We start from the raw sequence: 6,601 nt of genomic DNA, 5'->3' as shown, positions 1-6,601 counted from the left end.
CATAGTGATGGCGTGTATTTTGGTGACGATGAATATATTAAGAACATGATGGTGATGTATTTTATGTTGATGACCTTGGTATTGACGGCTGTGATGATGATGGTGTTGATGATGCCTCGGGTGATGATTCCAGTGATGTTCCATGAATAGGAGGCACCCAGGATGAATAGCAGCATCCACTAAATTTGTGGTATTATTTTATGGGATAATAAGGAAAAAAGGAGGAATGTGGAAATAGGCAACACATTCATTTTATTAGCGTTTATATGTAAATTTGACCTGACCAGATATGATCCACACATGTGATCTCCTGGGCCTATGTCATTCACCTGTCAATCAGCACAGAAAAGTAACCTAGAAATTACAGAAAAACAGTCATGTATATTAACGTATTGGCGTTACACTGGTGCTTGCTTGGAAAAAAAGCTAAATTGTCTCAATAATTATTTAATTTCCCACGATTCGCAACCCCAGTCATACAATCTTATGGGGTGCAATAAAATCAGTTATCGCGATGTCGAAACAGTCGGAAGAGGAATGCCAGTTCAAATTGTGTTTCTTTTAGACTCTTTTATGAGGACCGTCCGTATCCTATTCACCGCATGTATCATTTTTACTCAGGAAATAAACGTATGATTCTGTATAACAAATGCTGCTGGATTGTCCTGAGTTGTAGCAAGAGTCCTCCACAAACAGCATTGGGCCCAACAAGCACAGTAAAAGCAATTACACGATGTGTGCCTTGGTGGATTATGGGCAATACATTAAAGAAACATGGTGTCACCTATTGGTGTCAAGGGGCAGAGCAGAAATGCCAAAATGAATAGCGTTTCAGTGGGGCAACACCAGTAGGGCAGTGGGATGCAACGTTGGGTTTGGAGGCTTCAGCAAGAATAAAGCAGAGAATAAGCAAATAAACATCTATGTGCCAAATGACAAGAACGAGATCAGGGACCTCGGGCGAAGGTTGTGAGAAAGCAGTTTACGAGAAAGGGGAGTGGATGTTAGCAGGATTGGCACACTCGATGCGGGCAACATCAGAATCAGAATATTCATTCGTACTGCAGCTATATTTCCATTTTTTCACAGATGCCACCCGTTAGCTGCCCACCTGCTCATCCTGTTCTCTGCTTCGCCAAAATGTGGCTCTGCCACTGTTTGATGCGGCCCAACTTTAACAATCGATGGTGGCACCAGCAGGGGGCACTAGAAGTAGGAGGAACGAGTGGCATGGGCAAAATATATATAGCCTCATGTAATGTAAGTGCTCTGCTGCCACGCATTCTCCGGGGACAATGACATGCAGGTTTGACCCCAATGTCATACAGAATTGCCGGTGCACCGTTCGAAGGGGTGAATGCATGGCAGGAAGGTGCTGACTTGGTACAGGGTACTGAATTTAGTTGATATGGCCAGATTTCCCGGCAAAATAGACGAATCATGCCCATTGTCTTCATTGTTTTTTTGTATAAATAAAGTTTCTTGATGAGTAATGATATTCATTATCTGTTAGTATTCACCTTTTTCTCTTTTGTGTTAAAGGTATGCATCGTAACCCTCTACATAGTCGGTGGCTCGGGCTCAGATGATGATCCGAATTCCAGATTTAAAGAATTGAGCAGCAGAAGAAAGCTCTTGGTATTACCACACAATACCAAGGTGGACATGAAACACAGCAAAGTATTTAGTCCTCTCATTTCTGTAATTTAATATATATTTTATATGATTTATATTTAGTTCAAATTCAACATGAATACCAACATTCGCTTGCAATATTTCAGCACTGGATTTATTACTCTGTAATTTAAGATATTTTATATATATGATTTATACTTGGATCGCATTCAACATGATTCACTTGCCAGATGTCAACAATGTCTCTGATACCCACAATTAAAGTATTTTGGCTCAAGCTCCCACTGCTGAGTCCCACCTGGAGTTGGCAATCACGAACGGTGATGTCGGGCCTCTGCATGGTTCTCTTGAGACCGAGAAGCATATGTGCCAAGATGACAGCCATTATATTGCCATTGTAAATCACGCATATATGAATTACATATTAGCAAGGGTTTTAGGTTTTTTTCCATACCTAACATTCACAAGTAGGAGCAGTGGTTAGTGCAATACATTATATGGTACAGAGCTTAACAATGCTGTCCCTACTTCTGCTGCACCATTAACCATGGGAATGGCAGTTCATGCCCTTTTTAGACCTTTGCATTACATCATTATGACACAGTGCCTGGAAATGTGCAAACATAAAAATGCATAGATACTGTACAGGACGAAACGTTTGCTACATTTGCACCTTCCTTTCCTTACATATTTTGCAAAAGCGGTTTATTGCACTATTGGATTGCAATATTATTGGGCATATGTGCCTGGCTTTTCACATTTGCGTACAAGTTTTCTCTAAATTGTGAAATACTTCACCGATATCCGCTTCTATTTGCCGTTCTCTTATCTAGGGGGTTTCACTCATAAATGGTTTATTTTGGGTTAAATTGTTTGAAGTAACAAGCCAATCAAAGCCATAACCCTTTACCACCTGACAAAGCAAACAGAATCAAGTTGTCACGTGTGATGAAACATGGCAATGGATTCTGATTTTCAGCATAACGACATTGTTGAAAAGCAAACAACGCTTGAACGATGTTGTTACGTGTGAATTGTGGCTGGAGGTTACGCCCAGCACCACCGGGTGTTATCAAGGCCTCACCTCTCGCGTAAGGGTCGCACTCCTTTAAAGCGAGATCGTGCGCTTCATCTCATGACATTATCACGGATGGCTTGGGGGGGGGGGTTGTTAATGGTATGCAATGATGCATCAATTCACTGATTAATCTGCACTCACTCTCCCGATAATGCATTGTAATGTGTGTGTGAGATAATTGATTAGATTTACTTATGATTTACGTTAAACATTGCATTAGCATATGCCACTATTGCATTTAGGCCGATGGAACACATGAGACACAACAAACAATACATTTCAACAAACACAATATAAATGAGAAAGTCAAAATTCGATAGCCAAATTTTTTTCTTTGAATTGGATTGTGACCCCAAATTGTAGAATTTCGCCAAATCGCCAAGAGGAGCGAATAATGAATCAAAAGCCGAATGACGATGCCCTAACTGCTTGATATTTTCTCTCACCCAATAATCACAGCATGCTCTTGATTCGGCAGTGTAACATTGTATGAGTTAATGTACTTTTAAAACACAGTTGTTCATAATATTACTCAACAGCGTTTTACAAAAACCCTTTGGTCTGACAAAAAACACATTCCTGCGGTGGGAGCTGGTAGGAACGTTGGGTTGTTCGGTCAATGGCCAGGGTCAACGGCGACGTGGTGTATTCTGCAAATATGGCCGACTATGAGGGCGGGCACACGGGGTGACCAGCCCCTCCCCACCCAGCCCCACCCCCCACCCAGCCCCACACTCCCCAACCAGCCCCTCCCCACCCTCCCCTCCCCACCCAGCCCCTCTCCACCCTCCCCACCCAGCCCCTCCCCACCCTCCCCTCTCCACCCAGCCACTCTCCACCCTCCCCTCTCCACCCAGGCCCACCCCTCCCATTTTTGGATGCACGATAGACGGACGGACACAATAATCTTCTGTGGGCTGGTGTAACCAGGAGGTTCCTACCTTATTAGATGCAAGCCAGCGACTCTGGCCAGATGTTACCAATCACATCCGTATCCATTGTCATCTGGCTCAGGTATTCCAGGTGCTTAATATTTGGTATCGTCGGTGTATTGCTCGCATCTGTTCAGCTTTAGTGGCTTCCCATATTGTTTCCACGTGTGTTGGTGAATTAAGATTGATTAGGCTGCTACTACCAATAAGCAGAAACAGCAACAACCACGTCAGGGACGACAACAATGGAGTGCCCACTTCTCATGAACACTGGTATATAGAACAATAAAACGGAGTTGTGTATATAATACTATCTCTTTGCCAAAGGACCATTTGAATGAAAACTAATGGGCATATCCATTGATCGATTGTGAATGTACATTTCAAACACTTTAAATATACGGGCAATCATTAATATAATAATGAAGTTATTTTTTGTTCTTGACTTGTGCGTCGTATTTCAACCAATTAGGGCTGTAATTTAAATAGAAAGCATTTGTCCTCGACCTTTCTCGATAAGAAAGAATGTCTTATAGAATTCCATGGTGTTGGACATAAACTTGTTTGTATCCCTGCTGGGATTCTGATTGTGCATTCAGTTTTCAGTACGCTTCACATAGGACTTATCCATCCAATTATATAGGTAATTGATGTTTACTAAATAAAATAGTAATTAAACGTTTCTAACGTCCATTCCCGATTATACCGCTTGGGGGAAAAAGCAATTATTTATATCTTTTTTTTTAAGGCAGTGTTATTGAGGAATGTGTAGAAGGTTTATGTGTTTATTAATTGTGCTTGCTTATGCACCACTGCCAATGCAGCAACATCAAACATTTGTATTATATCTCATTATGATGATTTAAACTTTGTATCTTTGGGTTGTCTAATTCATGGTACTACAGAGCAACTGGTCCCCTCCATAGGAATGTGGAATGTACACCAACGGCTCAGTATCGCAAATGGAGAAGAGTAATGCCCCGCCTTTGAGCAGGGCACCACATTGCTTTTTACTTGTTTTTATTTATTATTACAGTGACACCACGTGTGTACATGCACAACCATTTGTCAATCCACTGCTGGATGAGGGTCTCTCCACGCTCAGCAGGTCTTGGGACTCAATTGAACATACTTCACCACGCTGGTCAGTGTGGGTTGGTGAAGGTAGGGAGCAGAAAGATTCGAGGACAATAAAGTACAACAATGAATGTTGTTGCACTGCCCTCTGCTGATAACTTAGCCTCGAAGCCTATAGCGCCTGAGAGTGCCCGATCTTGTGAGATATTGGCAGCTAAAAAAGCAGGCTTGAGCCTGAACAGGTGCTTGGATTGGTGGCCACGATGCATAAAACATCAATGCAATAGCGGTACGTGACTTCAACATTTGCACTTGACTGAATAGAATTTAGAGTTGAATAGGATATGCACTTCGACATGGTGGGTCATGATGGGGCACTAACGCTGCCGGTCTCGAGGGAACCACATCGGCAATGTTGTAGTCTGTTGGAACTGAGTCTGAGCCACGGAACGAGCAAATGTCCACTCCGTACTCCAGGTTTAAGTTTCCCCCGTGCTCAAACGCACAACATCGCCTCTCACCAGTTCTGAGCCAGTGGTGGAAATTCCACATACCTCTGGTGTCAACCAGTGTGTCACGAGGAGAAGAAAAAAAACACAGTTGCTCTTTTCCACCAAGTTGTACTCATTTTAGCAACCCTTGAGGGATGATGGATTTAGTTGACCGTGGCTGTGAATGTGGGATTTGAACTTTCCGAGAGCCTGTTGGTCTCGCAATTGAGCTTTGCCCTGACAACACGTCGAAGCAAGAGTCGCAACCAATTAACTTAAAATCGTTGCTATGACATTTAAAAGTCATTGACCTGAAATCTTCAAAGTATAAATGGAGGCGTCAGCCATGGCCGTATCTCACATCTCGAGTGGCACACTCTGTCCTCTGGGACCTTTGAAGTGAACATTTATGCTCGCCTCTGGGTCCACCTTACGTGGAGCTTGATGCACACATTTTTAAAACAGATGCATTGTTCATCGCCTTCTAGGTCTTATTAAATCCTTTATATTAAGTTCACTTGCTTACTTGCTTGCGCGCTTACGACCGTGCAAACCTTTCGGTCGTTTTAACCCACTTCCCGTGATCCAATCGAGCTAACGTTTTGCACACAGACTCGTTGTGCGTGACAATTTATTTTAGTGAAAAAAAATTCCAAAATTTTCCACTTTTTAGGAAAAAAAAAATTTCATATTTAATTTAAAATACCAATGTGATAAAAATGAAACTCTTACTCAAGAAAAACAGAAATGAATAATAAAATAAAACCGATGCCACGCATATAAAGGATTTATAGTGAAAAAATTTGTTTTTACGGATTAATTTTTTTAAAAATGTCCTACTTGTCCCTGAAATTCCTCATTGCTAAAACTGGTTGAAAATGCACCCTCCCTTAAGCCTCCTGTCTCTTCAATCCCTTGCAAATGACTTACGGGTATTGCTTTTGGACTCTGATGACTTATCTTTCCCGGGCTGATCCCCCCCACACACACAAAAAAGAGAGGAGGCAAAAGAAAACTCTGTTTGCATTCCAGAGGGCTTTTCTTTTCCTTCTCTCCTTTTTCTTTTAGGCCAAATGGCCCTCTCCCCTTTCTCCGAAGAATTAGGCAGCTGTTGACACAGCAACAACAAAAAAGTTCAGGAATAAACAGAAGAGGGCACCCATCACATAAATCCTTTAAAGGCGCTCCGTAGTTACCAGGTTAAAAAATATATATGCGACGGGTGAGGATTTTAATTCCCTATTCTCATAGAATCTCACAGAGCCTGCGTGTAACTGATTTGGTGGATTATTGCCCTGTTTTTTAGATGAACTGGGAGCTCAAATATCCTATACAAGCTCGGTCGTAATATTGTAAAGCAAACAATCTGTGCACTGCTCGATGAATAT

The sequence above is a fragment of the Lethenteron reissneri genome, chromosome 37, assembly GCF_015708825.2.
Source record: "Lethenteron reissneri isolate LAM-NWPU_2019-01 chromosome 37, ASM1570882v1, whole genome shotgun sequence".
In the NCBI taxonomy this organism is placed as follows: Eukaryota; Metazoa; Chordata; class Hyperoartia; order Petromyzontiformes; family Petromyzontidae; genus Lethenteron; species Lethenteron reissneri.
This window is presented reverse-complemented; position numbering follows the sequence as displayed.